Here is an 18,812-nt window from a genome sequence, read left to right on the forward strand (position 1 = left end):
TTCCTGGTGCCTGCCCATATCAAAAAAAAAAAAAAAAACAGGAAAGAAAAAGTTGCAAAAGTGAATGATTTGATGAAACTCAGTAAAGAATCTAGTATACCACCCAGTTGCAGACACATAACTAAAGGGCAATCGGAAACTATTTCAAAATCCAACAAAGTCCAAGCCCAGGTTAAGTAGCCAATAAGAAGTTGGCCATTCTAACAACTTCCCATACATTCTTTCTCTATGAAATCCTTCTTGTGGCAATGGAAACTGCAGAAAGACCTCAGAGAGGGAAGACGGGGTCCTGAAGTCACAATCAGCATGGTACTGGGGGCACCAGCAGAAACAAAAAGCAAATGTAAGTGACCTAGGGATCCACCAGAAAGAGTTAAAACATCTCAGAGGTGAGATCCCAGTAGAAACCAAGTCAAACTTAAGTCCTATAAAATTTCAACTTACACATTTTTTGTTTGTAAAAATTATGAAGGATTTATCTTCAATAGACTTTATTACAAAATGTACACATTAGAAAACTCACTCAATAGTCACTATTGTAAATGTACAATTATGGACATTTTCAATGCTATATATGTACAAGGGTATATAAAAAAGTGTCACATTGCACCCACATTTAGCTTCAGGACAACCATTCTCTTGAGTCATCTTCTAGCTAGCGGTGGTGCCTCTTTGCTTTCCCCCCACCCACCCAGACCATTTATTGTTGGAGTTGGCCCAGTTCTCAGACCTTGTTGGTCCTCTTCTCTTCTCTACCTACATTCACTCCCTGGGTTTTAAACATCACCTGTATGCCAATTACTCCCAAATTTATATCTCCTCCTGGGCCCACTTCTGAACTCCAACTGACTACTCAACATTAACACTTATAAGACTAAATTCAACATGCACAAAACTGAAATGATCTTTCCCAAAGAAAGGTACTCATCCATGGCTTCCTGTGAGCTGATGACAACTACATCCTTCCATCTGCTCAGGCCCAAAACCTCAGTGTTATCCTGGATGCCTCACTCTTTCTCATAACCCATGTCTATACTGTTAGCAGATCCTGTTGCCTCTTACTTCAAAATATTTCCAGATCCCAATCACTTCTCACCACCTTCACTGTCACCACCTAGTCCAAGCCACCATCACCCCTTCTGGTGTCTATAACTTTCTCTTCACAGGTCTTGCTGCTTCTATCCTTGTCCCATATCTATTCTCAGCACAGCAACCAGACTGATCCTTTTAAAGCCTGCTCAGGACCCTCTAGTGGCTCCACATTTCACTCAAAGGAAAAAGAAAAATCCTTAAATAGCCCGTAAGGACCTATAATTTGGTACCCAATTGCCTTCCTGGTCTCATCTCCTCCACCCTCTTGCTCTACTCCCACCACTCTGACTTTTTAGGACCTTAGCCCTTTCTGTTCCTCTGCCTGAAATGCTATTCCCTAGAGATCTGCCCAACCAACTCCCTTACTTCAGTTTTTGCTCATATTCCACTTCCTTAATAAGGCCTCATCTATTCTGTTTAAAATCACAAACTCCCCCTTCCCACCATTCTACTTGACTTTTTTCCCTTATTAACACTTATTAACTTCTAACATACTATATAATTTACTTATATGGTATGTTTTCTGTTTTCTGTTTACCTACTCCTTTAGAATATAAGCTGTATGAAACAGGGATCTTTATTTGTTCATTTCTCAGTGCCTGGCTCACAGCAGGTATTCAGCAAATAGTATTCAAATGAATTTCATTTGATAAACACCTAAACTCTTCTAGGCACTTTTACACTAATAACTTGTGTCCCTATACTCAAGGAACTTATATCCTAGTAAGGGGAACAAGAAATTAACAGGAAAATGAAAGAACAAGATAATTTCAGATGGCAATAAGTACTGTGAAAAAAACCAGAGTGATGTGAGAGTTATAGAGAGGCAACTTAGCAGGGATGGTCAAAGAAGTGACATTTCAGTTGAAATCTAAATGGTAAGAATTAAATGGACCACAAAAATCTTGGGGAAGAACATTTTAGGCAGAGGAGACTAATCATCTAAATGGTCAAAGGCAAGGAGAAGATTGGCCTATCGAGAAATACAAAGAAAGACAATATGGCTGGTGAAGAGTCAGCAGGGAGGGTAGGTAGAAGTTGAATTAGAAGAGGTGGACAAGGGCCAGATCACACATACCTTATACGCCATGGTAAGGAGTTTGAATTTTTGTCTAGATAAAGCATAATCTAATTGATGTTGTAAAAAAATTTATTCTAGTTACTTTGTGGAATCTAGATTGAGGAAGGAATGAGCATGAAAACTATCAGGTTAAGAGGCTATTGCAAGACGGCAGACTTCCACTTCTGGCAAAATGGTAGATTAGATATCCTACAGAAAAAAAATCTTTGAAGAATACCTACATGCTTTTCAATACTTTTTTTGGCAGGGGTGGGGTGCAGCGGTCCATGGTCTGGGAACCTCGAACCCAGGTCTCCAGCATGGAAGGCACACATTCTACCACTGAACCACCCGTGCACCCTTCAATACATTTTTTATTCATTTTTTTTATTAATTGAAGAAAAAAAAGAAATTAACACAACATTTAGAAATCATTCCATTCTACATATGCAATCAGTAATTCTTAACATCATCACATAGATGCATGATAATCATTTCTTAGTACATTTGCATCGATTTAGGAAAAGAACTAGCAAAACAACAGAAAAAGATATAGAATGTTAATATAGAGAAAAAATAAAAATAATAATATAGTAAAAAAATAAAAAAGGAAAAAGAAAAAAAAGACACAAACAAACAAACAAACAAACAAACAAAAACCTTCAATACATTTTTAAATACTTTATTTTGTACACAAGAAAATAAGGGAAAACCACAAGGACAAACAAAATCAGTTAACAAGGAATTGAAACCAAAGCGCTAAGGAAACGTGGAGGTCAGGACAGTTCTGAGAGTAAAAGTCAACATAGTTACCTACACATGTGGAAAGTAGCAGTCACTTCCATTTCACAAAATGAAAGGCCAGACCTCAAGCCTGTATATGTATATGTATACGTATACGTACATGTATATATATGTATATATACATGTATATGTAAATGTATTTGTAATGTATATGTATACAGAATTGTCTTCTCATTCTAATATATATATTTCATTATAGGAAAGAGAAAACAATTTTAAATTTATTGCACTGAATAAAGTAACTGTGAAATGCATAAAATTACAAGGAAAAATTAATAAATATGACTTTCTAGAAGGAGATTTAACCCACCACCCTTAATAACTAAACTGCTAAAATCAGTGAAGACATAGATTTGAACAGCAAAATTAGCAGACTTGATCTAAACTACATATAAAGAGCCCAGCCCCAAATAACTAGAGAGCAGCTTGATCAAGTATTAGGACGCAAAATCACAATGAATTTCAAAAATAAATTCCACACATCTTAATCAAAATGCAATTGAGGGTGGGCCACGGTGTCTCAGTGGCAGAGTTCTCACCTGCCGTGCTGGAGACACGGGTTCATTTCGCGTTACCTGCCCACGCAAAAAAAAAAAAAAAAAAGCAATTCAGTCTAAAATATAATAAAAGGATAACTTTTTAAAAAATTGTTTGGACACGTTTTAGAACTGTGTTGGACACTAAATTGCTCATAGATCAAAGAAAAAACTATGAATTTTAAAATTCAGCAAGTCAAATGCAATGAGATACTTGGTGATTTTTAAAACTTTGTAACAGAAAGGCTAAAACTTAATAACAAAGCGTCCAAATTAATGCATTAAAAGTTGGGAAAATAAAAATGGAATTAATGTACATAAAGTAGAATGAAGGCAATCGTATGTTTAGTAACATAAATTGTCATTTAAAGTTAATTAAACAAAAATTTTAAAAGTTTTAAATTTTATTTTAATTAAAAATTAATTAATTAAAAATAAGAAACAACAGTGCACAGCAAAGCCAGAGGGTTTTTTTTTCTTTTGAAAAACTTTTCATTTTGAAATAATTTTGAAATTACAGGATACTAATAAAATAATACAGGGGCCCTTTCCCCTCCTGCTCTGGCGGCTCTCCAACCACCACCGTGCCCTCTGCTGCCTTCACCAGCTCCTCCGCCATCGTCCTCGACAGCCTTGCCACCCTCACCTTTCCTCCTCTAGAACAGCTACTGGGGGAGTGGAGACGATACAGAGCAGCTCCCGGAGCCACGACGGAGATCAAAGGGACGGCATACACCATCCTGGAACGGCTGACTGTCTGGGAGAACCAGCTCCGGTGAGATCGCCGAGGGGCGCGGGCTTTCCCAGGCGGGACGGCAAGCGGATGGAGTCCCTCCCTTCCTCCTTCCCAGGCCAGCTGGCAGAATTGGGCAGGCGGTTCCCTCGGGCCACGGCGGCTGGCGCCCCCACCACGCGAGGCCCCCCGGACCAAATGAGAGAGTTGGGTCGGAAATCCCCAGACTGCGGAGAACGGTGACCGGGGGGGTCCCTTCCAAACATGTGACTCCCCGGTCTGGCTGGGAACAGTGCACTCTCCCGGGCTGCAGCGGCTGACACCCTCCCGCCACGCTTGGCGCCCCGGGACGACTAGGAAATTCGGTCAGGCGCTCTCCCAGGCTGTGGCGGCTGGTAACCCTCCCCACGTTCGGATGCCCGCGCCGGCTGGCACTCTTCCAAGCCGCTTCAGCTGGCGAACCTCCCCCACAGCAAGAGTATTCCAAAGTTAAAGGAACAACAGCACGTTTTACTGGTGGCACCCGCAGACAAACGTGTGCCACGAGCGCCACCTACTGGGCAGGATAAGAAAAACAGAACCCAGAGATTTCACAGAAAAATCTTTCAACCTGCTGGGTCCCACACCCAGGGAAATCTGACTAAATGCCCAGACGCCAGCAGAAGATAACGGATCATGCCCAGAAAATTGAAAATATGGCCCAGTCAAAGGAACAAACCAATAGTTCAAATGAGATACAGGAGCTGAAACAACTAATGCTGAATATACGAACAGAAATGGAAAACCTCTTCAAAAACGAAATCAATAAATTGAGGGAGGACATGAAGAAGACATGGGCTGAACAAAAAGAAATAGAAAAGCTGAAAAAACAAATCACAGAGCTTATGGAAGTGAAGAATAAAGTAGAAAAGATGGAAAAAAACAATGGATACCTACAATGATAGATTTAAAGAGACAGAAGATAGATTTACTGATTTGGAGGATGGAACATCTGAATTCCAAAAAGAAACAGAAACTATCGGGAAAAGAATGGAAAAATTTGAACAGGGTATCAGGGAACTCAAGGACAATATGAACCGCACAAATATACGTGTTGTGGGTGCCCCAGAAGGAGAAGAGAAGGGAAAAGGAGGAGAAAAACTAATGGAAGAAATTATCACTGAAAATTTCCCAACTCTGATGAAAGACCTAAGATTACAGATCCAAGAAGTGCAGTGCACCCCAAAGAGATTAGACCCAAATAGGCGTTCTCCAAGACACATACTAGTTAGAATGTCAGAGGTCAAAGAGAAAGAGAGGCTCTTGAAAGCAGCAAGAGAAAAATAATCCATCACATACAAGGGAAACCCAATAAGACCATGTGTAGATTTCTCAGCAGAAACCACGGAAGCTAGAAGACAGTGGGATGATATATTTAAATTACTAAAAGAGAAAAACTGCCAACCAAGACTCCTATATCCAGCAAAATTGTCCTTCAAAAATGAGGGAGAAATTAAAACATTCTCAGACAAAAAGTCACTGAGAGAATTTGTGACCAAGAGACCAGCTCTGCAAGAAATACTAAAGGGAGCACTAGAGTCAGATACAAAAAGACAGAAGAGAGAGGTATGGAGAAGAGTGTAGAAAGAAGGAAAGTTAGATATGATATATATAATACAAAAGGCAAAATGGTAGAGGAAAATATTATCCAAACAGTAATAACACTAAATGTTAATGGACTGAATTTCCGAATCAAAAGACATAGACTGGCAGAATGGATTAAAAAACAGGATCCTTCTATATGCTGTCTACAGTAAACACATCTTAGACCCAAAGATAAACATAGGTTGAAAGTGAAAGGTTGGGAAAAGATATTTCATGCAAATAACAACCAGAAAAGAGCAGGAGTGGCTATACTAACATCCAACAAATTAGACTTCAAATGTAAAACAGTTAAAAGAGACAAAGAAGGACACTATATACTAATAAAAGGAACAATTAAACAAGAAGACATAACAATCATAAATATTTACGCACCGAACCAGAATGCCCCAAAATACGTGAGGAATACACTGCAAACACTGAAAAGGGAAATAGATACATATACCATAATAGTTGGAGACTTCAATTCCCCACTCTCATCAATGGACAGAACATCTAGACAGAGGATCAATAAAGAAATAGAGAATCTGAATATTACTATAAATGAGCTAGACTTAACAGACATTTATAGGACATTACATCCCACAACAGCAGGATATACCTTTTTCTCAAGTGCTCATGGATCATTCTCAAAGATAGACCATATGCTGGGTCACAAAGCAAGTCTTAACAAATTTAAAAAGATTGAAATCATAAACAACACTTTCTCGGATCATAAAGGAATGAAGTTGGAAATCAATAATAGGCGGAGTGCCAGAAAATTCACAAATATGTGGAGGCTCAACAACACACTCTTAAACAACAAGTGGGTCAAAGAAGAAATTGCAAGAGAAATTAATAAATACCTCGAGGCGAATGAAAACGAAAACACAACATATCAAAACTTATGGGACGCAGCAAAGGCAGTGCTAAGAGGGAAATTTATTGCTCTAAATGCCTATATCAGAAAAGAAGAAAAGGCAAAAATGCAGGAATTAACTGTTCACTTGGAAGAACTGGAGAAAGAACAGCAAACTAATCCGAAAGCAAGCAAAAGGAAAGAAATAACAAAGATTAGAGCAGAAATAAATGAAATTGAAAACATGAAAACAATAGAGAAAATCAATAAGACCAGAAGAAGTTGGTTCTATGAGAAAATCAATAAGATTGATGGGCCCTTAGCAAGATTGACAAAAAGAAGAAGAGAGAGGATGCAAATAAATAAGATCAGAAATGGAAGAGGAGACATAACTACTGACCTCAAAGAAATAAAGCAGGCAATAACAGGATACTATGAACAACTTTACGCTAATAAATACAACAATTTAGATGAAATGGACAGGTTCCTGGAAAGACATGAACAACCAACCCTGACTCAAGAAGAAATAGATGACCTCAACAAACCAATCACAAGTAAAGAAATTGAATCAGTCATTCAAAAGCTTCCTAAAAAGAAAAGTCCAGGACCAGACGGCTTCACATGTGAATTCTACCAAACATTCCAGAAAGAATTAGTACCAACTCTCCTCAAACTCTTCAAAAAAAATTGAAGTGGAGGGAAAACTACCTAATTCATTCTATGAAGTCAACATCACCCTCATACCAAAACCAGGCAAAGATATTACAAAAAAAGAAAACTACAGACCAATCTCTCTAATGAATATAGATGCAAAAATCCTCAATAAAATTCTAGCAAATGGTATCCAACAACACATTAAAAGAATTATACATCATGACCAAGTAGGATTCATCCCAGGTATGCAAGGATGGTTCAACATAAGAAAATCAATTAATGTAATACACCATATCAACAAATCAAAGCAGAAAAATCACATGATCATCTCAATTGATGCAGAGAAGGCATTTGACAAGATTCAACATCCTTTCCTGTTGAAAACACTTCAAAAGATAGGAATACAAGGGAAATTGCTTAAAATGATAGAGGGAATATATGAAAAACCCACAGCTAATATCATCCTCAATGGGGAAAAATTGAAAACTTTCCCCGTAAGATCAGGAACAAGACAAGGATGTCCACTATCACCACTATTATTCAACATCATGTTGGAGGTTCTAGCCAAAGCAATTAGACAAGAAAAAGAAATACAGGGCATCAAAATTGGAAAGGAAGAAATAAAACTATCACTGTTTGCAGACGATATGATACTATACATTGAAAACCCGGAAAAATCCACAACAAAACTACTAGAGCTAATAAATGAGTACAGCAAAGTAGCAGGTTACAAGATCAACATTCAAAAATCTGTAGCACTTCTATACACTAGTAATGAACAAGCTGAGGGGGAAATCAAGAAACGAATCCCATTTACAATCGCAACTAAAAGAATAAAATACCTAGGAATAAATTTAACTAAAGAGACAAAAAACCTATATAAAGAAAACTACAAAAAACTGCTAAAAGAAATCACAGAAGACCTAAATAGATGGAAGGGCATACCGTGTTCATGGATTGGAAGACTAAATATAATTAAGATGTCAATCCTACCTAAATTGATCTAAAGATTCAATGCAATACCAGTCAAAATCCCAACAACTTATTTTTCAGAAATAGAAAAACCAATAAGCAAATTTATCTGGAAGGGCAGGGTGCCCCGAATTGCTAAAAACATCTTGAGGAAAAAAAACAAAGCTGGAGGTCTCACGCTGCCGGACTTTAAGGCATATTATGAAGCCACAGTGGTCAAAACAGCATGGTATTGGCATAAAGATAGATATATCGACCAATGGAATCGAATAGAGTGCTCAGATATAGACCCTCTCATCTATGGACATCTGATCTTTGATAAGGCAGTCAAGCCAACTCACCTGGGACAGAACAGTCTCTTCAATAAATGGTGTCTAGAGAACTGGATATCCATATGCAAAAGAATGAAAGAAGACCCATATCTCACACCTTATACAAAAGTTAACTCAAAATGGATCAAAGATCTAAACATTAGGTCTAAGACCATAAAACAGTTAGAGGAAAATGTTGGGAGATATCTTATGAAACTTACAATTGGAGGCGGTTTTATGGACCTTAAACCTAAAGCAAGAGCACTGAAGAAGGAAATAAATAAATGGGAGCTCCTCAAAATTAAACACTTTTGTGCATCAAAGAACTTCATCAAGAAAGTAGAAAGACAGCCTACACAATGGGAGATAATATTTGGAAATGACATATCAGATAAAGGTCTAGTATCCAGAATTTATAAAGAGATTGTTCAACTCAACAACAAAAAGACAGCCAACCCAATTACAAAATGGGAAAAAGACTTGAACAGACACCTACCAGAAGAGGAAATACGGATGGCCAAGAGGCACATGAAGAGATGCTCAATGTCCCTGGCCATTAGAGAAATGCAAATCAAAACCACAATGAGATATCATCTCACACTCACCAGAATGGCCATTATCAACAAAACAGAAAATGACAAGTGCTGGAGAGGATGCGGAGAAAGAGGCACACTTATCCACTATTGGTGGGAATGTCAAATGGTGCAACCACTGTGGAAGGCAGTTTGGTGGTTCCTCAAAAAGCTGAATATAGAATTGCCATATGACCCAGCAATACCATTGCTAGGTATCTACTCAAAGGACTTAAGGGCAAAGACACAAACGGACATTTCCTCACCAATGTTTATAGCAGTGTTATTTACAATTACAAAGAGATGGAAACAGCCAAAATGTCCATCAACAGAAGAATGGCTAAACAAACTGTGGTATATACATACGATGGAATATTATGCAGCTTTAAGACAAGATAAACTTATGAGGCATGTAATAACATGGATGGACCTAGAGAACATTATGCTGAGTGAGTCCAGCCAAAAACTAAAGGACAAATACTGTATGGTCCCACTGATGTGAACGGACATTCGAGAATAAACTTGGAATATGTCATTGGTAACAGAGTCCAGCAGGAGTTAGAAACAGCGTAAGATAATGGGTAATTGGAGCTGAAGGGATACAGACTGTGCAACAGGACTAGATACAAAAACTCAAAAATGGACAGCACAATAATACCTAAGTGTAAAGTAATCATGTTAAAACACTGAATGAAGCTGCATCTGAGCTATAGGGTTTTTTTTGTTTTGTTTTGTTTTACTATTATTATTACTTTTATTTCTTTTCTCTATATTAACATTCTATATCTTTTTCTGTTGTGTTGCTAGTTCCTCTAAACCGATGCAAATGTACTAAGAAACGATGATCATGCATCTATGTGATGATGTTAAGAATTACTGATTGCATATGTAGAATGGTATGATTTCTAAATGTTGGGTTAATTTCTTTCTTTCCGTTAATTAATTAAAAAAAATAAATAAATACCCACACCAAATAAGAAATCTAAACCTCAAAAAAAATAATAATAATACAGGGTGCACGGGTGGTTCAGTGGTAGAATGCTTGCTTTGCAGGCGGGAGACACGGTGATTTCCGAACCGTGCGCCTAAAAAACAAGTAATAATAATAAAAATAATAACAATAATAATAAAGCCTCCATACACAGAACTCCACATATCCCACTATACCCCCAGATACTCAGATGCTTTAACATTTTGCCACGTTTGCTGTATCATTCTACCTCTCTATCCATCGATCTATCACTCCATCATCCATTCATCTATATCTTTCTATCAGTCTATCTGTCTCCAGAACATCTGAGAACAAGTTACATACATCACATTCCTTGAACACATAATTTTTCCATGTACATTTCTTAAGAACAAGGACGTTCCAATTACTTAATCACTTTAAGTGTAGTTATTAACTTCAAGAAATTTAACATTCATATAATGCTTACATTCCATACTCCAATTCTTTCTTATGTCCCAATAATATGTTTTTGAGCTTGTTCTTCTCCATTCTTAGATTCCCTTACAAGATCATATATTGAATTTAATTGTCATTATCTCTTTAGTTTTTCTTTGTCTTTTTTAATTGTAGAAATATATATGCAAAATAAATATTTCCATCTCAACCCCTCCCAGGCATGCAATTTAGGGGACTAATCACATTCCTAGATTGCTATACCCATACCACCATCCTTTACCAGAACTTTCCCTTCACCCCAAACTGAAAACCTTATACTCATTTTGCCTTAAAACCCTACTGCCCCAGAGGTTTGTTTTTTTTTAATTTTGAAATAACTAATAAAGTAAACAAATTTGTGGTGAGACTGGTCAAGAAAAAGAGGTACAAATAAACAATATTATAAGTGAAAATGGGATTACACATCCAGACCCAGAAAAAAAAGATAATCAGAATACCATAAAGAACATTAAGATAATAAATCAAAACTTCAATGATGAACTGGATCAAGTCCATTTTAAAACAGAACTTAATCAACCTGACTAAAGAGAAATTGAAAATTTCAGTAATTTCATAAAACTTTTTAAAAAAATGTATCTGCAGTTAAAAATCTTCCTCTAAAGAGCACCAGGTTCAGCAGGTTTTGTAGAATTCTTCTAAACTTTCAGGGAACATTTTTTTTAATTATTCAGAGAATACAAAAAGAGGGAACACTTCCCACCTCATTAATAACCTTGATGTTAACATCAAATAAAGACCATATATCCGTAACGAATAAGAATCCAAAATTCTGAACAAAATATTACAAAGCTGAATCCAGGTTTATATATTTTTTAATGTAATGAATTTTGATCAAGTTAAATTTATCCCTGGAAGGCAAGACTGGATTTATTATAGAAAGTCTCATAAGTCACTATAATAAAAAAAAAATGAAGAAAATTAATCATATGATAATCTTAATAGATCCAAAAAAAATCTTAAAAACTCAGCACCTATTCATGATAAAAACACAATAGCCAACAAGAAAATGAAGATAACTTCCTTCATTTCTGTTTTCATAACAGAAAAAAGGAGCCTACCAAAAACCTATACAACACATAACATACAACACTAAAACATTAGAATCATTATCTTCAAATTAGAAAAAGGAAGGGTGACCTCTATTAACTTTATACAGGTGGTCTTAGTCAGCAATCTATGAAAACACTTAAAAAAAATTAGTTAATAAAGGATAAAAGTTTAGAAAGTAAAAAGAGAAATTACAGTGTTTTAGTTTCCTAGGCTATTAAGCAAATACAATGAAATGAGTCAGCCTAAACCACAGGAATTTACCCACTTACTGTTATGAATCTTTAAAAAAATTCCAAATCAATGCGTGGTCAAGACCATGCTTTCTTCTCAAAGACTGGCATTTTGGGGCTGGCTGCCAGAAATCCTTGGTTCTCAGCTCCTGTGTCACAGAGCAATGCATATGGCAGCCTGTCCTGGCCTCTCCATTCTCTTTGAGGGTTCTATTGAATTTCAGTTTCATGACTCCATGGCTTTCTCTCTCTCTCTGAGTTTCATTCCACTTATAAAGGACTCCAGTAATAGGATTAAGACCTAACCTGATTGGGCTGGCCATACCTTTACTGGAGTAACCTTACAATGCATTTATGCCCACAGGAATGGATTAAATTTAAGAACCACATCATATAGTAATGAGCATATGACAGGATTTTTAATGTAGAAACCTCAAATAAATCTACAATTTATTTTTAAAAAGCAAGGTTTTAAGAAAGGATATATGCTATGTTTAATATACATAAATTAATTACATTTCTACAGCCCAGCAACAAACATAAAATTTATTTTTAAAAAGACAACATTTACATACTGAAATCTTTACAGGTGAACTGACATGCTATTTAAGACTTTTTCAAAATAATGTGGGATAGGAGAGTGAGTTGATAGGCCATATAATGATAATTATTGAAACTGGTGATAAATAACCAAGTAACCAAGCCTCATTACACTGTTTTCTATACATTTGTAGGCCTTAAAGTTTCCATGATAAAAGATTTTTTAAAGATACTAAGTACTGATCTATGTACTAGAGGAAAATAAAGGTTTATTTCTTTATAACCTGAGAATAGGAAAATTTTCTTATTTACACACTTACATGGAAAATTCAAATGTTTTTTTAAAAGATACCATAATTAAAGTCAAGATATTGAATGTCTAACTAGAGAAAAAACTTTTTTAACATTTCCCAAAGAGTCAGAACTCTAATATACAAAGAGCTCCTAAAATTTGAAAAGACCAATAATCAATAGAAAAATATGCAAAAAAATATAAACAGCCAGTTCACAGAAATGAAAACTCAACCTTGCTCATGAAAAGAAGCTGAACTTTGCTCATAATAAGAGAAATGCAAATTAAAACTACTCTGAAGATCCCTTTATTACCTAGCAGATAAGAAAAAATCCAAGTGCTCAACAACATGATCTGTTGGCAAGACAGTCTCCTATAATGGTGGTGGGAATGCAAAATGGCATAACTATGGAAACAAATTTAGCTATATTTAGCAAATTTCATACACATTTTTGATACAGCAATGCCACTTCTAGGGGTCTATCTCAAAGATACACTGACAAAATACAAACAATGTATGCACAGAGCTATTCACTGTGGCATTATTTTCAATAGCAAAATATTGAAAACCACCCAAATGTCCATTATTGGGGACCTGTTGGATAAACTATGCTTCATCCATTCAATGCACTATAATGCAGGTATAAAAAGGATAAGGAATATCTCTAAATGTTCATATGGAATTATCTCCAGATATATATCACTAAACAAAAATAACATGCCAAAAAGCGTTTTTTGTAGACTAACTATAAACATATTACTGTGCAAAAGACAGGAAGGTAAGTAAGATTTATAAATAGCTATGTATTTAAATTTTTGAAAAGATAAATCAAAAACAAACAAACAAAATAAGCTTACCTACAAAGGAGATAGGGGACTGGACAGAGGGGACAGGGGTAGAAGCCAGACTTCTGTGAATGTATCTTGTCATAACAACTATATAAAGATGTAGTTACTCTGGAAACACATCATTTTTTAAAAACCAGAAATTAAATATATGAGGAATAATCAGAGCTTAAAAATTGAAAGCAAACTGAAAGAAATGCAGCTCACTAAATAACAAGTTTGTGACATAACTAGCCACAAAAAAAAATTTACTTCAATTGACTCTAAAACTCTATATTTTGACTGCTCTTCCCTGGTAGAATATATCCAAAACCAAAAAAAATACAAAGACATATCACATTGTATTCAGTGTCTAATTGCTAGTAGTAGTACTAGTCTTGTGAAAATTTTGAAACTATTAACCTTATATTGTAGGACAAATTAAAGTAATTATGCCATTATGAACCAAGATTTTCTGTGTAAGACAAAAATATATACAATCAGTAAAATAAAGTAAAAGTTATATAAACAAGTTTGAATTGGAAAAATCTCACAATATTCTTTCTCTTACAAAATACATATATTTCCAAGCTCTGTCCACTGAAAACACCTACAAGTAAAAGCAACCCAAAATCTATGAGCATCCCTTGCACCCAGAATTGAACCTTCTATAGATCAATTGCAACAGAAGAAACCAGGGCGTTTTGGAGAAATTACAGTGTTAAGCTCTTGTACAGGAAATAGACTGGATAAACTTGGAATATCTTGTGCTAGAAAGGAAGCTCTAAAAGACTAATGAAGTCATCTCAAAAGGACACAGGAACCAATCTGAAAAGGCAAGAAAAACATGCAAAGTTCCTAAAATAAAATTTGCAATAAAAGTAAAGTACCTTGGTGGAAAAATTCCAAAATTTTTAAAGAAATTAAGGAAAGCTTAAATAAATGGAATAATATCTTTTCATGGTTAGGTAGTATACCTATGGATATTTAACATAAAGAAGTCAACTCTGCCCAAATGTATCTTAAAAAGTCAGTGCAATTCTAATCAAGATTCCAATGGGGGTTCTCAAGGAAATTGAATTTTCAAATTTATGTGGAAGAATTAAGAATCAAATATGGCCAAGCACTCTTGAAAAGGAACAAGATGAGGGAATACACCCTACCAGAAAGCATTTTTAAAATTCACAGTAATTCATACTGTTAAGGCATAAAGACAGATATGTAGATCAATTGATCAGTTAAAGATCCCCGATGAGACGCAAGCATATATAAAAACTTGATTTCTGACAGAGGTGGCATTGCACATCAAAGAGGGAATGATAGATTGTGGTTGTGCATCAAGGAAAAAAAGGAATAAAATTGGATCCTTCCTTTTGACTTAGACAAAAATATCAATTCTAAGATAAATAAAAAATTAAAAGTTTAAAAAAAAAACTTTAAAGCTTTTAGGAAAAAAATATATGCTAATCTAAATGACCTAGGGTTGGGAAGGATTTCTTGACCAAAATACTTTTAAAAATCACAAATTATAAAGCAAAAGATTAATAAATTTGACTCCATTATAATGAAGAACTTCTGTTCATCAAATGATACCAGAAGGAGAGTAAAAATATAATCCACTAATTGGAAGGAGATATTTGCATCATATGTAACAGAAAAGGATCAGCATCCTGAATAAAGAATCCTTATTAATCACTAAAAAATTAAAAAGTGAACAAAACATATAATATTCAAACAGTTTAGGCCATGATGGAGCAAAAACTAAACCTCAAAATCTCGGTGGTTTAAACCCAACAAAGATTTATTTCTTGCTCAGACATGGTCTACTTGAGGTTGGTGTCTCCCAGTGCAGTGGCTCAGCAATCCCAGCTGTTTCAGTCCAGCAGCTCCCATGATCACAACATAAGCCTCTACGCCCACATTGTCAGGAGAAGAGAGACCTGGGTTAGGCACCAGCTCTTAAGTGCTCTCTGTTCCTCTCACAGCCCATTCACCAGGATTTTTCAGATGGCCCCACATAAAAGTAAAGTGGCTGGGAAATTTGGGGGACTACAGAAGTAATGGTGAGCAGAAATTCCTTCGTGATGGAATTACATGATGGGAGACACGGTGATTTCCGGACCATGTGCCTAAAAAACAAATAATAATAATAATAATAATAATAGTAATACAACCCCCATACAAAGAACTCCACATATTCCACTATACCCCCAGATACTCAGATGCTTTAACATTCTGCCACATTTGTTATATCATTCTACCTCTCTATCCGTCAATCTATTAATCCATCATCCATTCATTTATATCTTTCTGTCAGTCTGTCTGTCTCCAGAACATTTGAGAACAAGTTGCATACATCACACTCCTTGCACACATAATTTTTCCATGTACATTTCTTAAGAACAAGGGCGTTCCAATTACTTAATCACTTTAAGTGTAGTTATTAACTTCAAGAAATTTAACATTCATATAATGCTTACATTCCATACCCCAATTCTTTCTTATGTCCCAATAATATATTTTTGGGCTCTTTCTTCTCCATTCTTAGATTCCCTTACAAGATCATATATTGAATTTAATTGTCACTATCTCTTTAGTTTTTCTTTGTCTTTTTTAATTGTAGAAGTATATATGCAACATAAATATTTCCATCTCAACCCCTTCCAGGAATGCAATTTAGGGGACTAATCACATTTCTAGATCGCTATATCCATACCACCATCCTTTACCAGAACTTTCCCTTCACCCCAAACTGAAAACCTTACACTCATTTTGCCTTAAAACCCTGTTTCAGATGTTTCACAGAACAGGAACCACAAATGGTGAAAGAAATACATGTAGAAAGGTTTTAATGTAATCAGGGATGTGCCAACTAAAATCACGATTAGAAAGCAATTTACCCACACCTAACTGGCAAAAATTTAAAAATCTGATGATACCAATTCTTGTCAATAAGAGTGTAGAAAAACATATTGTCATATACTGTTGGTAAAGTACATATTGAAAAAAACATGACATTGTGTTTGAAAACTGAACATACACATAAACTATGACCCAGTAATCCCGTCCTAAATGGTCTTTAGAATGAATTAGAACAATTTACTCTTTCAACTCTAAGAGAACTGTTTTTAATCGTTACCTTCTTGCATGGTTTTGAGTGATAAAAAAAATTTTTTATTACCAATTTGAATATTTACAGTAGATCTACCTTCTGGCACATTAAAAATATTGAACTTTTTACATCATTCAACATATATCCAAAGGAATCTAAAATCTCTAATTATTTAATAAACTCCATCATCCATTTAAAAATACATGGACAAATCCCTCTGGGGTTTATCAGGGTATCATCCAGAGGGATTTGAACAGTGAATAAAAAAGTATTTGCAAAGTCTCCTTGGGGGAAGGTGAGAAAGGGGGAAAATTCAACTTCCCCAAGTGGGAAATTCTTGATATTCTCACAAACAGTGGGGACAACCAAAGCAATAGGCTGAGCCCCCAATCTTGGGGTTTGTTCATATGAAACTTAACCCCGCAAAGGGTAGGCTAAGTCTACTTAAAATTAGGCTGAAGAGTCACTCCAAAGAGAACCTCTTTTGTTGTTCAGATGTGGCCTCTCTCTCAGCCAACATGACAAGCAAACTCACTGCCTTCCCCCTCTCTACATGGGACATGACTCCCAGGGGGTGCACCTTCCTGGCAACATGGGAGAGAAATCTTAGAATGAGCTGGGTCTCAGCACCAAGGGATTGAGAAAACCTTCTAGACTGAAAAGGGGAAGACAGAAATGAAAGAAAATAAAGTGTCAATGGCTGAGAGATTCCAAACAGAGTTGAGAGGTTATCCTGGAGGTTATTCCTATGCAACAAATAGAAATCATCTTTTTATTTACGTGTAACAAAGAGGCTGGAAGGAACTGCCTGAAAATGTAGAGCTGTGTTCCAGTAGCCATGTTTCTTGAAGATGATTGTATAATGATACAGCTTTCGCAATGTGACTGTGTGATTGTGAAAACCTTGTGTCTGATGCTTCTTTTATCTACCTTATGGACAGATGAGTAAAACATATGGATTAAAAATAAATAAATAATAGGGGGAACAAATGTTAAAATAAATTTAGTAGATTGAAATGCTAGTGATCAATGAAAGGGAGGGGTAAGAGGTATGGTATGTATGACTATTTTTGTTTTCTTTTTATTTCTTTTTCTGAATTGATGCAAATGTTCTAAGAAATGATCATGATGACGAATATACAACTACATGATGATATTGTGAATTACTGATTATATATGTAGAATGGAATGACCATAAGGTAAGAATGTTTGTGTTTGTAAGTTGGTACATTCAATAAATAAAATAATAAATAATTTTTTTTTAAAAATACACGGACAAATTCTTTTTTAAAATCAGAAATTTTACATTGTTCCTTTGAATTACCATAATTCATCTCTTTTATGTTTAAAATATTTGAGTGATCATCTTATTGTACTTCTCTGCAACAAAAACATATCTTTAACAAATTAAAATATATTTCTTTATTTTTCTTAACCTTGTGGCTCTTAGTGTTAATATTTTTTTCTGGATAGATTTACCAACATAAATGCAGCTCTTTGTTGTTACTGGGTTCATGTTTCTGCAAATGGATAACTTATTCATAGAAAAAGATGGCTTTCAATATCAATTCCTATTTTAGGTTTACCTGGAGGAAAGTGCTGAGACTTCAAACTCACACAAATCAGATGGTGTGATAGGATTGGAGGAGGTATGTTTCAGCAGTGTCACTCCTTTCTTTGCACTCCTTTCAGAAGTCACACAAGGATCTATCATCATGCATTGTCTGTAAAGGTCTACTAGCTAAAAATTGTTTTCAACTTGGTGACAAATAGATTTGGTAACCATCCAATTTGCAAAAGACATTAAAGTCTTTCACCTTCTCAATTTCTTGGAAGATGAGTCCAATCAAATCACTATTCATTATATCTGTTATTCTTTCACTTAATGGCACCTTGTGTAACCCAATATGCTCAGAAAGGTTTGGGAAAATGAAATATTATCAATATAATTATTCATAAGTGTTTTTAGTTTTCACATGCTTTAAGGTTTTTTTTTTATCAAGTTTAGTTCATTCATTTTATGGAAAATGCCCTCCATACAAAAATAATCAGACTAACTTCCTATGAGAAAAGTCTGATTAT

General features: G+C 35.4%; 1 long non-coding RNA gene across 1 annotated transcript in view; it reads left to right on the forward strand.

The window, feature by feature from the left end:
* The window catches only part of LOC143658047 (uncharacterized), a 22,569-nt gene extending 4,014 nt beyond the window's left edge, over positions 1-18,555 (forward strand). Inside the window, exon 3 of the long non-coding RNA XR_013163098.1 lies at positions 18,311-18,555. This is a non-coding gene — a long non-coding RNA (uncharacterized LOC143658047). The remainder of the gene's footprint in view (positions 1-18,310) is intronic.
* The last annotated feature ends 257 nt before the right edge of the window (positions 18,556-18,812 follow it).

The sequence above is a fragment of the Tamandua tetradactyla genome, chromosome 15 (genome assembly GCF_023851605.1).
Source record: "Tamandua tetradactyla isolate mTamTet1 chromosome 15, mTamTet1.pri, whole genome shotgun sequence".
NCBI classification, from domain to species: domain Eukaryota; kingdom Metazoa; phylum Chordata; class Mammalia; order Pilosa; family Myrmecophagidae; genus Tamandua; species Tamandua tetradactyla.